Source organism: Aegilops tauschii, chromosome 1 (genome assembly GCF_002575655.3).
Source record: "Aegilops tauschii subsp. strangulata cultivar AL8/78 chromosome 1, Aet v6.0, whole genome shotgun sequence".
NCBI classification, from domain to species: Eukaryota; Viridiplantae; Streptophyta; class Magnoliopsida; order Poales; family Poaceae; genus Aegilops; species Aegilops tauschii.
In genome coordinates, this window is record NC_053035.3 from 172,447,795 (window position 1) to 172,470,613 (window position 22,819).

A 22,819-nucleotide genomic window follows, 5' to 3' on the forward strand; every position below is an offset into this window, starting at 1 on the left:
TTCACCAATGGGTGGAGTCTGGCGCTGGTGGCAATTACTGGGTCTCGGCCCAGTCGACGAGGAAGTCGGCCAGTGCTTGTGACTTGATGGCGGTGCGAGGCTGGTAGTAGATGGTGTAGGGGGCCAAATCTATGGCCCATTTGGCCACTCGGCCTGAGGCATCTCGGCTTCCAATGATCTCGGCAAGGGGAGCAGTGCAGACCACAATGATTGGGTGCTCTTGAAAATATGGCTTCAATTTCTTGGCGGCAAAGTGCACGCCATAGCACATCTTCTGGTAGTGGGGGTAGTTTTGCTTGGAGGCGAACAACACTTCACTCAGGTAATACACCGGCCTCTGGAGTGGTAGTGCTTTGCCTTCTTCCTTGCGTTCCACCACTACGACTGTGTTGACCACCCGGCTGGTGGCGGCGATGTAGAGGAGCATGGGCTCCTTAGGAGTCGGAGCCGCCAGGACAGGCGGAGTGGTCAACATCTTCTTGAGCTGGAGGAAAGCTTCATCCGCCTTGTCGTTCCACTCGAAAAAAGTGGTCTTCTTCATGAGCTGGTACAGGGGAAGAGCCTTCTCGCCCAGCCGACTGATGAAACAGCTGATGGATGCCAAGCAGCCGGTGAATTTTTGCACGTCCACCAGTCGAGTGGGCACTTGCATCCTCTCGATGGCCTTGATCTTCATAGGGGTGCATTCTATGCCGCGCTCTGAGACCAGAAAGCCAAGAAGCTGGCCGGCTGGTACTCCAAAGACGCATTTCTCCGGGTTGAGCTTGATCTGAAATCGGCGCAAATTCTCAAAGGTCTCCTTGAGGTCTTCTAGCAGCGTTCCACGCTTCTCCGTCTTCACCACAACATCGTCCACATAGGCATGGGCGTTTCTGCCGAGCTACTTAAGGAGACACTTCTGCATGCATCGCTGAAAAGTGGCGCCGGCATTGCTCAAGCCGAACGTCATGGTCAGGTAGCAGAAGGCTCCGAATGGCGTGATGAAGGCGGTCTTCAGCCTGTCGGCCGGGTTTAGCTTGATCTGGTGGTACCCTGAGTATGCATCCAAAAAGCTCAACAACTCGCATCCGGCTGTGGAGTCTATCACCTGGTCAATCCTTGGTAAGGCAAAGGGATCTTTGGGGCATGCTTTGTTGAGGCTGGTATAATCAGTACACATGCGCCACTGCTTGTTCTTTTTCAGCACTAGGACTGGGTTAGCTAACCACTCTGGAAAGAACACCTCGATGATGAAGCCGGCTGCTAGAAGCCGGGCTATGTCTTCTCCAACAACTCTTCTCTTTTCCTCTGACAGGTGGCGCAAGGGCTGCCTGACCAGCTTGGCATCAGACCGGACGTGTAGCTTGTGCTCGGCAAATTCCGTCGGAACACCCGGCATGTCCTTGGGAGACCATGCAAAGATGTCCTGATTCTCATAGAGGAAATCAACGAGCTCGCCTTCCTATTTTCTATCAAGGTTTGCACCTATGATAGCGTGCCTCTCCGGGTGCTCCGGGTCCAAGGGTATCTTCTTTGTTTCCTTTGCCGGCTTGAACGAGCGCAAAACTTCCGACTCCTTAGGGTTGGATGATATTTCCGGCTGCTTGCCGGCCATGGCCACAACCCGGTCAAGGAGCCGCTTCTCAGTCGCGATTAGGAGAGACTCGGCTAACCGGCTGCTCTCTGCTGCGCAGGCGGACGACTTCTTGTAGTCTCCTGCTATGGTCAGGATTCCCTTGGAGCTCGGCATCTTCATCTTCAGGTAAGCATAGTGGGGGACCGCCATAAACTTGGCCAGGGCAGGCCGCCCGAGCAATGCATGATAAGGGCTCTCAAGGTCCACCACCTCAAACCAGACTGGCTCTCGGCGGAAATGATTTTTGTCCCCGAAGAGGACATCTATCAGAGTCTTGCCGATTGGTGAGCAGGAAAGGCCTGGAACAATGCCATGGAAAATAGTCCGGCTGGGGTGAAGATGTCTCTGCTTGATTCCCAACTTCTCCATGGTATCTTTGTACAGGATGTTGATGCTGCTGCCGCCATCTATCAGAACTCGGGAGAAGCGAGCAGCTCGCCTCTCCATGGCAAATGTGGCATCCAACACTAGAGCGTAGGAGCAGAGATTCGGCATCACCTCCGGGTGGTCGGCTCTACTCCAGCTGATGGGCTTCTCAGACCAATGCATGAATTCAGGGGTCTCCGATGCTACTGCATTCACTTCTTGTTGCTGCTGCCGCCTGCTGCGCCTGTCGTCGGCCACGCTGGTGAACACAACATAAGCCCCATGCTCTTCAGGGTACTCATCTTGTATCGCGCCGACTGGCCGAGCCGCCGGCTGCTGAGGAGGAGGAGGCGGCGGGCCGACAGGCAGAGGGGCTGGAGTCCGTCACCCTTGGCGATCCTGATGAGCCAGTGGCACTTCCGAGTGGTGTGGTTGGACGGCTTCGCGCCGCTGTGGAACTTGCAGGGTGCATCAAGGGTCTGCTCGTATGAGAAGGCGGGCAACCAGTTGGGCTTGCCGCCCTTCTGGCGCTTGGGGGGAGGCTGCCCTTCCGGCTGCTGATCTTCGACTGTTGCCACCTGCCGGCTCGTGGAAGCCGGCTGCATGGCCTTGCGCTTGTTGTCGTTTGGTTGCTGTCGCCGACTGGTGTCACCAGCCGGGGTCCGAGTAGCTTGAGGGGCCACCTTGCCCGACGCGTTAACTTGGATCTCCGCCTTCATGGAGGAGTCGGCCGTGGCGTACTTGTCTGCTATGATCAGCAGTTCGTCAAGGGTTGCCGGCTCGTCACAGAGGAGCTTGTGCTTGAGGAGGGTGCCCTCTCGGCACCCGGCAGTGAAGTACTCAATGGCCTGCACCTCGTGCACGCCCTCGCAAGTGTTGCGCAGCTCGGCCCAGCGCGTGAGGTAGTCGCGAGTCTACTCGTTGGGGCCTTGGACGCACAAGGAGAGCTGGCGGGGCTTGGGCGGCCGCTTGTACGTGCTGGTGAAGTTGCGGATGAATGCTTCAGTGAAATCAACCGAGCTGTTGATGTTGCGGGCCTTCAGGCTGTTCAGCCATGTCCGGGCCGTGCCCTGGAGCATGAGCGGAACGTACTTCACGGCAACGCGCTTGTTGTCGTTCGCGATGCTGACGGCTGTGGAGTAGTCGACCAGCCAGTCCTCCGGCTTGACGGAGCCAGTGTACTTGGGTGTATCTCTCGGGAGCGTGAACCCTTTGGGGAAAGGTTCGTCTCGGATGCGGGGGCCGAAGCATGGTGGACCCAGCTCATCTTCTTCTTCTAGCGCCAGGAATCGATTGAGGCGATCGATCCGGTGGCGGGCATCGTTTTCTCCGATTCCTTCTCGGCGGCCAAGGCGGTCGCCGAGTGACGGCTCATCAACAGGCGGCGGGAAATGCGCCTCTCCCTGCGGGGAGGAGGAGGCGGACAGTCGTCTCGTCGCTGCACTACTCTTGGGCGGCCGTCTTGGTCGCGCTCGATGGTGATGCGAGTCCGGCTGCGGCTAGCAGCCGGCTCGTTGTCTCGTCTATCGTGGGCGCCACCAGTCAGCGTCCGGGATGTCTCGCCTTGGTCTCGGCGAGGAGCCGGGTCGTCGTTTCGCCGGTTGGGCGCTTGAGTGCGGCACCCGGCCTCTTGCTGCTCAGCAGCCGCGTCGAGGAGCTGCTGGACTCGCTCCATCATGTGGCGACGCTCGTCGCCCTCGAGTTTGTCTAGCTCGTCTGCTGCCGCCTGGGCAGCTCGTATGTTCTGGACGGGAACCATGTTCCTTCCTGGCGATGGTCGCGCCACGCTGCCGGATCTGGCCAATGCGGCTAGGCCCACCAGGAGCCGGCGTGCCACCGACAGCACGGTCCATCTCACGCTGGTAAGCCTCCGAGAGGCGTCTCATGCTGGCCAACTGGTTGGCTCTCTCGATGAGCTGGATGCGGCGTGCCTCCAGCGTCTCGGCGTCGGCATCTTCCGGGATGGGCGCAGTCAGGTCTTGCATCGCCGCTTGCAACGGATCCTGGCCACCTCTGCCAGAGTGCTCGCCGTGGCTGATGACGAGCACTTCCGTGACAGTGCTGCCGCCGCTGTCCGCGCGAGGAAGCGGCTCGTCGTAGACCACCACGTTGGTGGGGAACGCGTCAAGCGACGCCGTGTCAGAGTCGATAAGCATCGGGTCGGTGGAGCCAACCGACTCCAAGTCCACAGCAGGCTCGCTGGCGACGTGGAGCTGATCGAGGAGGCTCGCAAGGCGGCTCTCGGGGCCATCGGTGCCCGCATCAGACGCGGGCTCGTCGGAGAGGCGAATCTCGCCGACAAGATCGGCGAGGCAGCTGGCCGCGTAGGCGACCTCCGTGCCGTGCAGCGCGTCGGCGCATGCGCCGTTTGGCGTGTCGGGCTGGCTACGCTCGCCAGGAAGGAACAGGGTTCCCGTCCAGAACAGGTCTCCGGGAGACGGTGCACCTTGCCCCATGGTGGGCGCCAAATGTCGGGGGTGGGTGCCACATATGCCAATGGATGGCTTATCATGGTGGGAGCGAGTAGAACGTCGCCAGTGCCTGGAAGCGGGATGAGGCGTAGACACGAACACCGGCGCACTTTACCCAGGTTTGGGGCTCTCCTAGGAGATAACACCCCTAGTCCTGCTCTGTGGGGTCTCCGCAGGTTCACTAACGCACTAGTGAGTACAAATGGTGCTCCTCGAGCTGTATGCTAGAGGTGGAAGAAGGCAAGGCTTGCTCTCTTCTCCCCCTAGGTGTGAGTCTAATTCTAACAGGTTTTCCACCCTTTGCATGGGTGCCCTGGGGGGTTTATATCGGCCTACCCACCAGGGGTACAATGGTAATCTGGTCGGGTCCAGGACCTGGCTGTCAGTCTCTCTGGTCGCCGGCTTCTCCGCCGACTGCTGGGGCCCGCCGCCTGGTGGGCCCCGCCGACTGGTCTGGTACGGAGCCGACAGGCCGCCCCCGCCGCTCGCGGGTCTTGCCGGCTGCTGGTTACTGTAGCCGTAGCGCTAATGACGCTTTCTTGGTCAGGGGTGCGTGGCTACAGTCCCGCCGCCTGGCGGGAGATCACTGTAGCCACTCCGCGTCTTCTCTGGTTAATGGCGTGTGGTCGCCGAGGAAGGGGCGAGCCGACTGCTGGGGGCCGGCCTCCCTTGGGTCCGACTGGTGAGGCTCTCGCCGTCTTTCGGGCTCTCGCTGACCGGTAGGGCCCACCGTCTTCGGGCTGTACTAACAGACGGTCGTGGGAACAGGGCTTCGCCTGACAGGAATGATGTCAGGGGGGTAGTGGCAACAGTGCCGTGCCGGGCGGAGATCTCCGCCTGTACGGAACACTATGGCCACGCCCGGCCCTGGATACGGGGGTGATGGGCTATTCTGCAGCCTCACCCTGTCTTGTCGTCTTTATGGGGGCGCAGACTCTGAGGGCGCCATGGGCCGACTGCTAGGATCCGGCCTCTCTGGAGGCCGCCTGCTAGGAGTCGGCTCGTCTTGGAGCCGCCTTCCTGAGCACGGCCGCCTTCCGGCAGTCGGCCGTTCGGCCAGCCGGCCGCCAGAAGGCGGTGCTCTATCTTGGCGTCTTGAGGGGCACAGCCGGCCCCGATGTCCTGAAAGGTTCTGGGGCTCGGGTTAGGCTACCCGAGGCCCATTACTCCGACACAAGGTTAGGAGGTGAGCGCTCCTGAGGCCAACGGCCGGAGGCAACAGGTGCATGTTGGCTCGCTCGAAGCGTCGCGCGAGGAGTGAGACGCCAAGGTCTTGGTGAGGAGTGTGCACGGGCGGACCTGCGAATTTAGTGGCCTAGGCCTCAACGCCGCCAGGGCTAGCTCGAGCATACACAGCATGCCCAGCCCCCGCCCGTGGGACGCGTGGGAGGGAGCAACTGGCAGCCGTCACTTCCTTTAAAAGCGAGATTCAAGAAGAAAAAACTGCAAGGAGAAAAGCCCGATCCCTTTCAAATAAAGATGAGAAAACTTCAAACTTCATTCCAAGAAATGGCAAATTTGGTTACAAGAGAGAACGAAAGAATAGCCACGTCCGGTGCCTAAGCTAGTCTTCCCACCAGCACGGAGCATGGGGCCTCCACTTGGGCGTGGGCGTAGTCTCTGTTCGACCGTGTCGTCCGCCAGCACCGAGCATGGGGCTTCCACTTGGGCGTGGGCATAGTCCCTGTTCGATTGTGTCGTCCGCCAGCGCGGAGCATGGGGCTTCCACTTAGGCATGGGTGGGAGCTCCAGTGTGGCCGCGGATCGGCGCACCGGGAGACTCCGGGGCGTGTACAACCCCACTCATTATTACATGAGAGTGTCACAGGTAGAACTTGAGGAGATGCTGGATGTTCCACGCATTCTGGATGGGGACCCCGTCCTCCATCTTCAGGCGTGCAACGCCAGTCTTGGAGACGCGGGCGACCCTGAATGGGCCCTCCCACATGGGCGAGAGCTTATGAAGGCCCTCCCTGGAGAGGACCCGCCTCAGGACGAGGTCACCAACTTCGTGGGTCCGGGGGCGGATGTTGCGGCAGTGGTCCGGTGCCTAAGCTAGTCTTCCCACAATGCCTGCCGGTACCGGAAGGAAATATGCCCTAGAGGCAATAATAAAGTTATTATTTATTTCCTTATATCATGATAAATGTTTATTATTCATGCTAGAATTGTATTAACCGGAAACATGATACATGTGTGAATACATAGACAAACAGAGTGTCACTAGTATGCCTCTACTTGACTAGCTCGTTGATGAAAGATGGTTATGTTACCTAGCCATAGACATGAGTTGTCATTTGATTAACGGGATCATATCATTAGGAGAATGATGTGATTGACTTGACCCATTCCGTTAGCTTAGCACTCGATCGTTTAGTATGTTGCTATTGCTTTCTTCATGACTTATACATGTTCCTATGACTATGAGATTATGCAACTCCCGTTTACCGGAGGAACACTTTGTGTGCTACCAAACATCACAACGTAACTGGGTGATTATAAAGGTGCTCTACAGGTGTCTCCAAAGGTAGATGTTGGGTTGGCGTATTTCGAGATTAGGATTTGTCACTCCGATTGTCGGAGAGGTATCTCTGGGCCCACTCAGTAATACACATCACTATAAGCCTTGCAAGCATTGTGACTAATGAGTTAGTTGCGGGATGATGTATTACGGAACGAGTAAAGAGACTTGCCGGTAACGAGATTGAACTAGGTATCGAGATACCGACGATCGAATCTCGGGCAAGTAACATACCGATGACAAAGGGAACAACGTATGTTGTTATGCGGTCTGACCGATAAAGATCTTTGTAGAATATGAGAGAACCAATATGAGCATCCAGGTTCTGCTATTGGTTATTGACCGGAGAGGTGTCTCGGTCATGTCTACATAGTTCTCGAACCCGTAGGGTCCGCACGCTTAACGTTACGATGACGGTTATATTATGAGTTTATGTATTTTGATGTACCGAAGGAGTTCGGAGTCCTGGATGAGATCGGGGACATGACAAGGAGTCTCGAAATGGCCGAGACGTAAAGATCGATATATTGGACGACTATATTCGGACTTCGGAAAGGTTCCGAGTGATTCGGGTATTTTTCGGAGTACCAGAGAGTTACGGGAATTCGTATTGGGCCTTAATGGGCCATACGGGAAAAGAGAGAAAGATCCCAAAGGGTGGCCGCACCCCTCCCCATGGGCTAGTCCGAATTGGACTAGGGAGGGGGGCGCCCCCTTCCTTCTTTCTCCTTCTCCCTTCCCTTCTCCTATTCCAACAAGGAAAGGAGGAGTCCTATTCCCGGTGGGAGTAGGACTCCCCCCTTGGCGCGCCCTCCTCCTTGGCCGGCGGCCTCCCCCTTGCTCCTTTATATACGGGGGCAGGGGGGCACCCCATAGACACAACAATTGATCTATTGATCTTTTAGCCGTGTGCGGTGCCCCCCTCCACCATATTACACCTCGATAATATCGTAGCGGTGCTTAGGCGAAGCCCAGCGTCGGTAGAACATCATCATCGTCACCACGCCGTCGTGCTAACGAAACTCTCCCTCAACACTCGGCTGGATCGGAGTTCGAGGGACGTCATCGAGCTGAACGTGTGCTGAACTCGGAGGTGCCGTGCGTTCGGTACTTGATCGGTCGGATCGTGAAGACGTACGACTACATCAACCGCGTTGTGTTAACGCTTCTGCTTTCGGTCTACGAGGGTACGTGGACAACACTCTCCCCTCTCGTTGCTATGCATCACCATGATCTTGCGTGTGCGTAGGAAATTTTTGAAATTACTACGTTCCCCAACAGTGGCATCCGAGCCTGGTTTTATGCGTTGATGTTATATGCACGAGTAGAACACAAGTGAGTTGTGGGCGATATAAGTCATACTGCTTACCAGCATGTCATACTTTGGTTCAGCGGTATTGTGAGATGAAGCGGCCCGGACCGACATTACGCGTACGCTTACGCGAGACTGGTTTCACCGTTGCGAGCACTCGTTGCTTAAAGGTGACTGGCGGGTGTCTCTCTCTCTCACTTTAGTTGAACCGAGTGTGGCTACGCCCGGTCCTTGCGAAGGTTAAAACAGCACCAACTTGACAAACTATCGTTGTGGTTTTGATGCGTAGGTAAGAACGGTTCTTGCTAAGCCCGTAGCAGCCACGTAAAACTTGCAACAACAAAGTAGAGGACGTCTAACTTGTTTTTGCAGGGCATGTTGTGATGTGATATGGTCAAGACATGATGCTATATTTTATTGTATGAGATGATCATGTTTTGTAACCGAGTTATCGGCAACTGGCAGGAGCCATATGGTTGTCGCTTTATTGTATGAAATGCAATCGCCATGTAATTTTTTTACTTTATCACTAAGCGGTAGCGATAGTCGTAAAAGCAATAGTTGGCAAGATGACAACGATGCTACGATGGAGATCAAGGTGTCACGCCGGTGACGATGGTGATCATGACGGTGCTTCGGAGATGGAGATCACAAGCACAAGATGATGATGGCCATATCATATCACTTATATTGATTGCATGTGATGTTTATCTTTTATGCATCTTATCTTGCTTTGATTGACGGTAGCATTATAAGATGATCTCTCACTAAAATTTCAAGATAAAAGTGTTCTCCCTGAGTATGCACCGTTGCGAAAGTTCTTCGTGCTGAGACACCACGTGATGATCGGGTGTGATAGGCTCTACGTTCAAATACAACGGGTGCAAAACAGTTGCACACGTGGAATACTCAGGTTAAACTTGACGAGCCTAGCATATGTAGATATGGCCTCGGAACACGGAGACCGAAAGGTCGAGCGTGAATCATATAGTAGATATGATCAACATAGTGATGTTCACCGTTGAAACTACTCCATCTCACGTGATGATCGGATATGGTTTAGTTGATATGGATCACGTGATCACTTAGAGGATTAGAGGGATGTCTATCTAAGTGGGAGTTCTTAAGTAATATGATTAATTGAACTTAAATTTATCATGAACTTAGTCCTGATAGTATTTTTGCAAATTATGTTGTAGATCAATATCTCGCGTTGTTGCTTCCCTGTGTTTTTGATATGTTCCTAGAGAAAATTATGTTGAAAGATGTTAGTAGCAAAGATGCGGATTGGATCCGTGATCTGAGGATTATCCTCATTGCTGCACAGAAGAATTATGTCCTTGATGCACCGCTAGGTGACAGACCTATTGCAGGAGCAGATGCAGACGTTATGAACGTTTGGCTAGCTCAATATGATGACTACTTGATAGTTTAGTGCACCATGCTTAACGGCTTAGAATCGGGACTTCAAAGACATTTTGAACGTCATGGACCATATGAGATGTTCCAGGAGTTGAAGTTAATATTTCAAGCAAATACCCGAGTTGAGAGATATGAAGTCTCCAACAAGTTCTATAGGTAAAAGATGGAGGAGAATAGCTCAAGCAGTGAGCATGTGCTCAGATTGTCTGGGTACTACAATCGCTTGAATCAAGTGGGAGTTAATCTTCCAGATAAAATTGTGATTGACAGAATTCTCTAGTCACCATCACCAAAGTTAGTAGAACTTCGTGATGAACTATAGTATGTAAGGGATGACGAAAGTAATTCCCGAGCTCTTCGCGATGCTGAAATCGACGAAGGTAGAAATCAAGAAAGAGCATCAAGTGTTGATGGTTAACAAGACCACTAGTTTCAAGAAAAGGGCAAAGGGATAGAAGGGGAACTTCAAAAAAGAACGGCAAGCAAGTTGCTACTCAAGTGAAGAAGCCCAAGTCTGTACCTAAGCCTGAGACTAAGTGCTTCTACTGCAAAGGGACTGGTCACTGGAAGCGGAACTGCCCCAAGTACTTGGTGGATAAGAAGGATGGCAAAGTGAACAAAGGTATATTGGATATACATGTTATTGATGTGTACTTACTAGTGTTTATAGCAACCCCTCAGTATTTGATACTGGTTCAGTTGCTAAAGAGTAGTAACTCGAAACGGGAGTTGCATGAACATAAACTAGTTAAGGATGAAGTGACGATGTGTATTGGAAGTGGTTCCAAGATTGATATGATCATCATCGCACACTCCCTATACTTTCGGGATTAGTGTTGAACCTAAATAAGTGTTATTTGGTGTTTGCGTTGAGCATGAATATGATTTGATCATGTTTGTTGCAATACGGTTATTCATTTAAATTAGAGAATAATTGTTGTTCTGTTTACATGAATAAAACCTTCTATGGTCATACACCCAATAAAATGGTTTGTTGGATCTCGATCGTAGTGATACACATATTCATAATAATGAAGCCAAAAGATGCAAAGTTAATAATGATAGTGCAACTTATTTGTGGCACTGCCGTTTAGGTCATATTGGTGTAAAGCGCATGAAGAAACTCCATGCAGATGAACTTTTGGAATCACTTGATTATGAATGATTTGATACTTGTGAACCATGCCTCATGGGCAAGACAACTAAAACTCCGTTCTCTGGAACAATGAAGCGAGCTAATGACTTATTGGAAATAATACATACCAATGTATGCGGTCCAATGAGTGTTGAGGCACGCTGCGGGTATCGTTATTTTCTGACCTTCACAGATGATTTGAGCAGATATGGGTATATCTACTTGATGAAACAGAAGTCTGAAACTTTTGAAAAGTTCATATAATTTCAGAGTGAAGTGGAAAATCATCGTAATAAGAAAATAAAGTTTCTACGATCTGATCGTGGAGAAGAGTATTTGAGTTACGAGTTTGGCCTTCAGTAAAAACAATGTGAAATAGTTTCACTACTCACGCCACCTGGAACACCACAGTGTAATGGTGTGTCCGAACATCGTAATCGTACTTTATTAGATATGGTGCAATATATGATGTCTCTTACCGATCTACCACTATCGTTTTGGGGTTATGCATTAGAGACAGCTACATTCACGTTAAATAGGGTGCCATCTAAATCCATTGAGACGACATATTATGAACTGTGGTTTGGCAAGAAACCAAAGTTGTCGTTTCTTAAAGTTTGGGGTTGCGATGCTTATGTGAAAAAGTTTCATCCTGATAAGCTCAAACCCAAATCGAAGAAATGTGTCTTCATAGGATACCCAAAGGAGACAGTTGGGTACACCTTCTATCACATATCCGAAGGCAAGACATTCGTTGCTAAGTATGGATCCTTTCTAGAGAAGTAGTTTCTCTCGAAAGAAGTGAGTGGGAGGAAAGTAGAACTTGATGAGGTAATTGTACCTGCTCCCTTATTGGAAAGTAGTTCATCGCAGAAACCAGTTTCTGTGACGCCTATACCAATTAGTGAGGAAGTTAATGATGATGATCATGGAACTTCAGATCAAGTTATTACTGAACCTCGTAGGTCAACTAGAGTAAGATCCGCACCAGAGTGGTACGGTAATCCTGTTCTGGAGGTTATGTTACTAGACCATGACGAACCTACAAACTATGAAGAAGCGATGGTGAGCCCAGATTCCGCAAAATGGCTTGAGGCCATGAAATTCGAGATGGGATCCATGTATGAGAACAAAGTATGGACTTTGGTTGACTTGCCCGATGATCGGCAAGCCATTGAAAATAAATGGATCTTCAAGAAGAAGACTGACGCTGACGGTAATGTTACTGTCTATAAAGCTCGACTTGTTGCGAAAGGTTTTCGACAAGTTCAAGGGATTGACTACGATGAGACCTTCTCACCCGTAGCGATGCTTAAGTCTGTCCGAATCATGTTAGCAATTGCCGCATTTTATGATTATGAAATTGGCAAATGGATGACAAAACTGCATTCCTTAATGGATTTATTAAAGAAAAGTTGTAAATGATGCAACCATAAGGTTTTGTCAATCCTAAAGGTGCTAACAAAATACGCAAGCTCCAGCGATCCATCTATGGACTGGTGCAAGTATCTCGGAGTTGGAATATACGCTTTGATAAGTTGATCAAAGGATATAGTTTTATACAGACTTGCGGTGAAGCCTGTATTTACAAGAAAGTGAGTGGGAGCACTACAACATTTCTGATAAGTATATGACATATTGTTGATCGGAAATAATGTAGAATTATTCTGCAAAGCATAAAGGAGTGTTTGAAAGGAGTTTTTTCAAAGAAAGACCTCGGTGAAGCTGCTTACATATTGAGCATCAAGATCTATAGAGATAGATCAAGACGCTTGATAAGTTTTTTCAATGAGTACATACCTTAACAAGATTTTGAAGTGGTTCAAAATGGAACAGTCAAAGAAAGAGTTTCTTGCCTGTATTACAAGGTGTGAAATTGAGTAAGACTCAAAGCCCGACCACGGCAGAAGATAGAAAAAGAATGAAAGTCATTCCCTATGCCTCGGCCATAGGTTCTATAAAGTATGCCATGCTGTGTACCAGATCTATTGTATACCCTACACTGAGTTTGGCAAGGGAGTACAATAGTGATTTAGGAGTAGATCACTGGACAGCGGTCAAAATTATCCTTACTGGAATAAGGATATATTTCTCGATTATGGAAGTGACAAAAGGTTCGTCGTAAAGGGTTACGTCGATGCAAGTTTTGACACTAATCTAGATGACTCTAAGTCTCGGTCTAGATACATATTGAAAGTGGGAGCAATTAGCTAGAGTAGCTCCGTGCAGAGCATTGTAGACATAGAAATTTACAAAATACTTACGGATCTGAATGTGACAGACCCGTTGACTAAAATTATCTCACAAGCAAAACATAATCACACCTTAGTACTCTTTGGGTGTTAATCACATAGGGATGTGAACTAGATTATTGATTCTAGTAAACCCTTTGCGTGTTGGTCACATGACAATGTGAACTATGGGTGTTAATCACATGGTGATGTGAACTATTGATGTTAAATCACATGGCGATGTGAACTAGATTATTGACTCTAGTGCAAGTGGGAGACTGAAGGAAATATGCCCTAGAGGCAATAATAAAGTTATTATTTATTTCCTTATATCATGATAAATGTTTATTATTCATGCTAGAATTGTATTAACCGGAAACATGATACATGTGTGAATACATAGACAAACAGAGTGTCACTAGTATGCCTCTACTTGACTAGCTCGTTGATGAAAGATGGTTATGTTTCCTAGCCATAGACATGAGTTGTCATTTGATTAACGGGATCATATCATTAGGAGAATGATGTGATTGACTTGACCCATTCCGTTAGCTTAGCACTCGATCGTTTAATATGTTGCTATTGCTTTCTTCATGACTTATACATGTTCCTATGACTATGAGATTATGCAACTCCCGTTTACCGGAGGAACACTTTGTGTGCTACCAAACGTCACAACGTAACTGGGTGATTATAAAGGTGCTCTACAGGTGTCTCCAAAGGTACATGTTGGGTTGGCGTATTTCGAGATTAGGATTTGTCACTCCGATTGTCCGAGAGGTATCTCTGGGCCCACTCAGTAATACACATCACTATAAGCCTTGCAAGCATTGTGACTAATGAGTTAGTTGCGGGATGATGTATTACGGAACGAGTAAAGAGACTTGCCGGTAACGAGATTGAACTAGGTATCGAGATACCGACGATCGAATCTCGGGCAAGTAACATACCGATGACAAAGGGAACAACGTATGTTGTTATGCGGTCTGATCGATAAAGATCTTCGTAGAATATGTGGGAACCAATATGAGCATCCAGGTTCCGCTATTGGTTATTGACCGGAGAGGTGTCTCGGTCATGTCTACATAGTTCTCGAACCCGTAGGGTCCGCACGCTTAACGATACGATGACGGTTATATTATGAGTTTATGTATTTTGATGTACCGAAGGAGTTCGGAGTCCCTGATGAGATCGGGGACATGACGAGCAGTCTCGAAATGGCCGAGACGTAAAGATCGATATATTGGACGACTATATTCGCACTTCGGAAAGGTTCCGAGTGATTCGGGTATTTTTCGGAGTACCGGAGAGTTACGGGAATTCGTATTGGGCCTTAATGGGCCATACGGGAAAAGAGAGAAAGACCCCAAAGGGTGGCCACACCCCTCCCCATGGGCTAGTCCGAATCGGACTAGGGAGGGGGGCGCCCCCTTCCTTCTTTCTCCTTCTCCCTTCCCTTCTCCTATTCCAACAAGGAAAGGAGGAGTCCTACTCCCGGTGGGAGTAGGACTCCCCCCTTGGCGCGCCCTCCTCCTTGGCCGGCGGCCTCCCCCTTGCTCCTTTATATACGGGGGCAGGGGGCACCCCACAGGCACAACAATTGCTCTATTGATCTTTTAGCCGTGTGCGGTGCCCCCCTCCACCATATTACACCTCGATAATATCGTAGCGGTGCTTAGGCGAAGCCTTGCGTCGGTAGAACATCATCATCGTCACCACGCCGTCGTGCTGACGAAACTCTCCCTCAACACTCGGCTGGATCGGAGTTCGAGGGACGTCATCGAGCTGAACGTGTGCTGAACTCGGAGGTGCCGTGCGTTCGGTACTTGATCGGTCGGATCGTGAAGACGTACGACTACATCAACCGCGTTGTGTTAACGCTTCCGCTTTCGGTCTACGAGGGTACGTGGACAACACTCTCCCCTCTCGTTGCTATGCATCACCATGATCTTGCGTGTGCGTAGGAAATTTTTGAAATTACTACGTTCCCAACAGTACCTTGCAGCCTGGAGATAGGCTTGGTGGCAGGCCTCCTCTCTGAGCACAAGATCGGTCCCCCGCGAGGCATCCTGACGTGCCTCTACAAATGACAAGACCCGCGGGGAATGATGCTTGATCTCGAGGGGAAGGACCGCCTCAGCCCCGTAGACGAGGAAGATGGGGTCTCGTCGGTAGGTTTAGTTGTGGTGGTGCGGACAGACCACAACACAGACTATAACTCGTTGAGCCAACCCTGCCGCAGGCCTCAAGCTTCTTCTTGGAGCTCCTGGTCTTGAGGCCCCTCAGGACCTCCGCGTTGGCACGCTCAGCCTGGCCGTTGCTCCTCGGGTGGGCCACCGAAGCATAGCATATCCGCGTTCCAAGGAATATGACCTGAAAAGATTGCTTGTGAACTGCGATCCATTCTCCGTGATGATGCGGTTGGGGACACCAAACCAGCTCATGAGGCCCTTGATGAACTTGACGGTCGATCCCGCGGGGATGGTGCGCACCGGCTCCACTTCCGCCCACTTGGTGAACTTGTCGATGGCGACGTAGAGGTAGCGGTAGCCCCCAGGCGCCCTGGGGAATGGGCAAAGTATGTCCAGCCCCCAGACCACGAAGGGCCACTAGAGCAGGATGGTCTGGAGCCCCTGCGCCAGCTGATGGATCTGCTTGGCATGGAACTAGTAGGCCTCACAGGACCGGAACAGCTCGATGGTGTCGTGGAGCACTATTGGCCAGTAGAATCCGCTATGGAACACCTTTCCCACGAGGGTGCGTGCGGACGAATGATGCCCGCAATCTCCCCATGGATATCTGCCAACAACTTGTGCCCTTGATCTTTTGAAATGCACCTCAACGAGATGTCGTTGGGGCGCCTTTGGTACAACTTGCCGTCCCGCAAGTAGTAGGCAGTGGCCTGGCGGGGCACGCATCCTCCTCCTTCTCCGGCAGAGCGCCACAGAGCAGCCGCGGCTCGGTAGGCACGCTCAAGGGAGTAGACTACATCCTTCTCATCGCAGGCGACCGTGATGATGCCGTTGCATCCTGGCATCTTGAGGACATTGTAGCCATGATGGACAGCCACCATGAATTTGGCAAGGTAGGGGTACCCGAGGATGGTGTTGTATGGGAGGCCAATGTGTGCGATGTCGAAGTCGATGAGCTTGGTGTGGTAGTTGTCGCGGTTGCCGAAGGTGACTGGGAGGCGTACCCGCCCCAGGGGGACGGTGGAGCCGTCGGTCACCCCAGAGAATGGCTTGGTGGGCATGAGCTGATCATAGGGCACCTAAAGCGTCTCGAACGTCTCAACAGAGAGAACACTCAGCCTGGCGCCACCATCGATGAGAGTCTTGGCGACGAGGACGTTGCTGATAGTGGGCGTGCAGAGCATGGGGAGCACGCTTGCGGCGGCCGAGCACTTGAGGTGGTCGTTGGAGTCGAAGGTAATGGCATACTATGACCACCTGAGGGGACGCACGGCCTCAAGCTTTGAGAGGGCTGCGTTCACCTCACGAGAGAACTGCTTGAAGATGCGGTTTGAGGCAGGGGCCTGGGCACCACCCAGGATGCAGGCGATCACATGGGGTTCTTGGAAGCCCTCAGCCCCATCATCCTATCTTGTCGTCATTTCTCCTTGGCGGCGGCGGCAGCGGAGGGAGGCCAACATTGCCTCGAGGACGGGCTTCACGAGGCTGGTCACGCCAGGGGCCGTCGCGGGGCTGATCGCGCCAGTGGTCCTCGCGAGGCTCGTCACGCCAGTCCTGGCGAGGATTGCGGTTGTCCCAGCAGCCTCCGTCGCGGCCTCCTCCACGGCCGTAGCCATGGTCACCGCGCTCGAGGTGGCGGCCAAGGCGCCCGTCATGGAGGGCCCTGAGCTCCTGACAGTCGTTGGTGTTGTGACCGTGTACACTGTGGAAGACGCAGAACGGGCGGTTTCCCCTAGGAGGTTCATCATGGTCACAGCCGCACTTCATCTCGGGCTCCGCTGCCAGCACAGTGGGGCCCTTGCGCTTCGCCTCCTTAGCCTTGGACTTCTTGTCTTCAAGGTCAGCCTCCGGGAGCTCAAGGAGGGAGAGGCGGCCCTCTTCGGCCCTTGCACACTTGTTCGCCAGGTTGAATATCTTCAGGGCCGAGCACAAGTTGTCATGGATGGCAAGCTCGTCTTTCATCTTGACGTCCCTGACGCTATCAATAAAAACCGAGATGATGGCCTCGTCCGACACCTTCAGGATCTTGAGGCGAACATTCATGAAGCGCTGTATGCAGAGTCTCACTGGGGTGCTGCTTCATGCACCGCATGTCGTTCACTGCAGGGGCGCAGTCATGGCTGCCCTGGAAGTTGGCTATGAAGAGCTCGCGATGCTCATCCCAGGAGGAGATCGACCCTCTGGGAGGTGTAGGAGCCAGGAGCGTGCGCCATCCTTGAGAGCCATGGGGAACCAGTTCGCGATGACCTTGTCGTCACCATTCGCCGCCTCGATGCTCAGCGAGTAGAGCTGGAGGAACTCCGCTGGATCGGGGGTGCCGTCATAGCATGGAGGCAGGTCTGGCTTGAACTTTCCGGGCCAAACAACGCGGCACAACTCTAGGGTGAAGGTGCGGTAGCCCGCTGCACTCACAGGCGCAACACGTGCGAAGGGAGCTCGGTCTTGACGTCCACATGCCGCAGCCTCTGGCGGCGCGTGGTTTTGATGCTGGTGCGGCGGTGTGGGGAGCGCACGTGCATCATCTTGGGGCCGCCGCACCACCTGGCAGCTTGCCTCATCACGTGCTAGTGCGGGCGCCCCACGCGGCGGGTCACACGGGTGCGCATCACGCTTTGGCTCGGGGTCGGCAACACGTAGAGGAGGGGGAGGGGGCGCTCCATGGGCCACGTCTCCCGCCCAGGAGGGTGGGGAACGGAGCGAGTGGGATGGAGTCGGGGCCTTGCCGACGGCGTTGACGAGCTCGGTGATGCAGCCGAGCCAGGTGTCGTAGCCCTCGTCGGCGGGGCAGTAGCGCAGTAGCTCGCACGCCATGAGCAGCGCAACCTGCGCGTTCGCTAGCCCATGGCGAGCATTGGAGGGCGAAGCCATGGCGGGAGTGAGAGAAGGAGTGGCAGCAACAAGTCATGCTGCTCGTGAGCAGCAGGGTCAGTGGCAACATTAGCTGCAGGAGATGCAGAGCGGCGCGTGATGCCGTGACCCACGGGCGCCGTCTGGGTGACGCAAGCAGCTCGGCACTCAGCGTGGACTCGGCGGGCGTCGGCGATGGAGCAACGGAACGGAGACGACGCGGAACCAGAAGGAAGATTTTGACACGTCCCTACCTGGCGTACCAAATGTCGGAATCGGGGCTCCGTGGACCCAGGAAGGTTTGAACTCTGGGGCATGTGCGAAGATCCAAACCAGCTCCAGACTCAGGCTCATCACCTCACGGCCTTGGCCTCTTCGAGTTCATGCAAGCGGGGAAGAAGATGAACGCAGAGATTTACCCAGGTGCGGGCCACCTTGCGGTGTAAAACCCTACTCCTCTGTGATGGATTGGCCGCACGAGGAGGTTGAGGATGAACTAGTACAGTGGATGAGGAGTCTCACGATGGCTCTGGGAGTGAAGGTGGAATGGATCTGAGCCCTCTCTACGGTGGAGACTAGCCTATACTTATAGTGGCCTTGGTCCTCTTCCCTCATAGCTTAGGCGGGAAGGGATCCTACAACAGCCAGTTTGAAAGGGGACAATTAGTACATCTTATCCTGACGAAAGGTGGTAATCGCCTACAAAGCTTCTGGTCGTGATGCAGAGGTGGGCTCGGCAATGACATCCGTCCTGCCGAGCCAGCGTTCTTGGTCTCGTTGCACCAGAATGGAAACCTTTGGGGGGTTCCTTGGGAACCCGCGTACGTCCTTGCCTCCTTAGCACCAAAGAGGAAACTGTCCTCCTCTACGCCCGCTGGCACCCGCCTGGCCTTGGTCGTCATGGCTTACGTCATCGAGAGCCTCGTGACACTGGGGTACCTGCATAGAAGTCTCCGCTCCTCGAGAGGCAGGCTCGTGATGCTGCCCCACATGAGGTCTTGACGTCGTCCGCCTCGCGAGGCCGGGGGCCCTCGCGAGGGTCTTGTCTTGAGGGTCTTGCAGCTGGGCCGTGCCGGGCCGTCGACGAGGCCGCGTGCTGGACCATATCCAGGAAAGTCTGGGTACCCCTGATCCCAGAACGCCGACAGTATTCCTCTAGTATCCAGGAGTTGGATGATCTCACAATCGAAGGAATATGTATTTGACATTAAGAAAGCAATAGCAATAAACTGAACGATCATATGCTAAGCTAACGGGTGGGTCTTGTCCATCACATCATTCTCCTAATGATGTGATCCCGTTATCAAGTGACAACACATGTCCATGGTTAGGAAACCTTAACCATTTTTGATCAACGAGCTAGTCTAGTAGAGGCTCACTAGGGACACAGTATTTGTTTATGTATCCACACATATATTTAAGTTTTCAATCAATACAATTCTAGCATGAATAATAAACTTTTATCATGAATAAGGAAATATAATAATAACAACTTTATTATTGCCTCTAGGGCATATTTTCACCAGTCTCCCACTTGCACTAGAGTCAATAATCTAGATTACATTATAATGAATCTAACACCCATGGAATCTTGGTGCTGATCATGTTTTGCTCGCGGAAGAGGCTTAGTCAACGGGTCTTCTACATTCAGATCCGTATGTATTTTGCAAATTTCTATGTCTCTATCCTTGACCTTTTCATGAATGGAGTTGAAGCGTCTATTGATGTGTTTGGTTCTCTTGTGAAACCTGTATTCCTTCGCTAAGGCAATTGCTCCAGTGTTGTCACAAAAGATTTTCATTGGACCCCATGCACTGGGTATTACACATAGATCGGATATGAACTCCTTCATCCAGACTCCTTCATGCGCTGCTTCCGAAGTAGCTATGTACTCCGCTTCACTTCGTAGATCCCGCCATGACGCTCTGCTTGGAACTGCACCAACTGACAGCTCCACCATTCAATACAAATATGTATCCACTTTGTGACTTAGAGTCATTCGGATCAGCATCGAAGCTAGCATCGACGTAACCATTTACGACGAGCTCTTCGTCACCTCCATAAACGAGAAACATATCCTTGGTCCTTTTCAGGTACTTTAGGATGTTCTTAACCGATGTCTAGTGATCCACTCCTGGATTACTTTGGTACCTCCCTGTCAAACTTAAGGCAAGTCACACATCAGGTCTGGTACACAACATAGCATACATGATAGAACCTATGGCTGAGGCATGTGGAATGACTTCTATTTTCTCTCTATCTTCTGTCGTGGTCGGGCTTTGAGTCTGACTCAATTTCACACCTTGCAACACAAGCAAGAACCCTTTATTTGACTGATCCATTTTGAACTTCTTAGGTATGTGCTTTGTGAAAGTGCTATTAACCGTCTTGATCTATATCTATAGATCCTGATGCCCAATATATAAGCAGCTTTTTTTTGACACCTTATATATAAGCAGCTTCACCGAGGTCTTTCATTGAAATTCTTATTCAAGTATCCTTTTATGCTATCCAGAAATTCTGTATCATTTCCAATCAACAATATGTCATCCACATATAATATCACAAATGCAACAGAGCTCCCACTCACTTTCTTGTAAATACATGCTTCACCGTAAGTCTGTATAAAACTATATGCTTTGATCACCTCATCAAAGCGTATATTCCAACTACGAGATGCTTGCACGAGTCCATAGATGGATCGCTGGAGCTTGCACACTTTGTTACACTACAGAAAAAAGACACATCCATGACATTTTGGGCCGAACAATTTTTTTTCTGTCATCCTTATGACACTTCTATGACGATAATTGTGACAAAAGCACATATCATCATAGATGCGGTGGGCTCCTACTTCTATGATAAAAAATGATGACAGAAAATGGCCTTTTCGTCGTGGGCGGGCCAAGGACGCACCTGCATGACATTCTTTGGGCCGTCCATGATGGAAAAATTGTGGTAGAAGCGAGGATGAGGAAAATATCGGGGAGTTCCCGATTATGGTGGGTGGTTGTGGCCAGCAATGCACGGAGGTTTCGACGTTCTTCTCGTACACTTACATGCGTGTGTGCGAGGCATTGGGCTCTAAGTGAACTCGAGTGAGGCGTCCTCTTACTGAACCCGAGCGATTGCACTAGCTACATTACTGACCCCGAGCGAGCGATCCCTTGGCTGTTAACTGAACCCGAGCGATTCCTTCGCTACTTCTGCTAACTAAAGCTGATCGAACCTGCTGCCTCTTGATGAACAGTGACTGTTGTTGGGGGTTGGATGAACAGTTCCCGGTGGGGGTTGGATGAACAGGACCCCGTGGTAGTAGTAGGCCGTTGCCGCTGGATGAACATGATCATGATCGAGAGGAGGCCGCCACACACCCAAGCCGGTTGGGGTGGATGAACAGGACCCCGTGGACGGCTGGATGAACAGTAGCTGGTGGAGGATGGATGACCAGGACCCCGTCGAGGGCTAGTTAAATAGTAGCTTGTGGAGGCTGGATGAACAGTACCCCGTGGATGCACAATAGCTGGTGGAGGCTGGAGGAAGTCGACGGCGGATGAACAGTAGCAGGTGGAGCCTGGAGGAAGTCGACGGTGGATGAACAGTAGCCTGTGGAGGCTGGAGCAAGGCAGTAGACGGTGGATGAACAGGACCCCGTGGAGTCCCGTTTTGCGGTACGCCGCACCCCTCCCGATGAACAGGACCCCGTTTCCACCGTAGGCGCTCCAACACAAGTCTGTTTCAGTACGCCACACCCCTCCCAATCAACAGGACCCCATTTTGATGGTAGGCACTCGAACAGAAGGTCGTTTCCTCCGTCCTGTGGTACGCTATACCCTGTTTTGGCTGTTCCATCCAAGCCAGTTGGCTCCCGATGAACACGACGCATTCCGTTGCCTCCCGATGAACACGGCACAGTTTCTCCGTTCCGAGCCAACCGGTTGGCTTTCGATGAACAGGATGCCGTTGCTGCCGTCTGTTGCATCTCCATGTACATGTGCCCTGGCCGTACGTATACACGAGTAGCTAGGCGTTCGAGCCACACCCGTATGTACGTATGTGGACGTATTTTTTGGCATGTGGCTGTACGTACGTGTACACGGTTTAGAAGAGACTGCCTGAACTGCTACGTCAGGGGCTCTACTACTACATGTGCCGCTGCTTGCTGGGCCCCCCAAGGCTCATCGTTGCAGAGAGACCGATCGACCAGTATGTACATACACATTCGTGACCAGACAGAAAATGCTACATACGCTTCAACCGGGTGGGACCCAGCTATCAGGGAGGATAAGGACGCACTTCCTTGCTTGCGAAGATATAGCTGGTGGGTCCCAGCTATCAGGGGGAAGAATCATTTCTTTTTCCCGTAATATGGACGCACTTCCTTGCGTGCGAAGATGTAGCTGGTGGGTCCATCTATCAGCCTCACCGTGTAGAGTCCTCTTCCGATGGCTATCGTTCGTTGACCACGTTGACCACGCCGCGCGGACAACACCCAGGTAGTGGACGACGTCGAAGCCTAGGAAGGGAAAGACATGGATCCAGGGAAGACGAGGTAGGTGGATGCCCACGTGGAGGGTAGTACGAGGGTTCACTGGTTCGGCTGCGGTGTGAGGCCGCAGTCGCCTGAGAATAACAGGAGGTGTTGGTGAGTAGAGGAAGGCCTAGACGGCGATGGGAGTAGGGTCAGCCGGCGAGTCCTGCGAAATA